Below are 312 nucleotides of genomic sequence, written 5' to 3' on the forward strand. Positions count from 1 at the left end.
AGTTTTATAATAAAGATCTTAAAGTTTGTCATGTTCTTAAATAAGTGTATAAACAAATTGGCCTCTCGTTCTCTTTTTTACCAGTCGTAATAGGTCACCCTTATGGCGGTCCTGTGCAATATGGCGCATCAGGACATTTTCATAAAGCGGATTGACTGGAAAAAGTCGCCCCTTGTCATGTCAGCGAAACTACTTGTACATTAAGTACAGCTTACGTTTTACTGGTGCTTGCCTTATGCTTATATTTTATTATTTTGCCACGCAATATATATATATATATTAATGGGTAATATGTGGCCAGGCTACTTCACA

Source organism: Electrophorus electricus, chromosome 26 (assembly GCF_013358815.1).
Source record: "Electrophorus electricus isolate fEleEle1 chromosome 26, fEleEle1.pri, whole genome shotgun sequence".
Lineage (NCBI taxonomy): Eukaryota > Metazoa > Chordata > Actinopteri > Gymnotiformes > Gymnotidae > Electrophorus > Electrophorus electricus.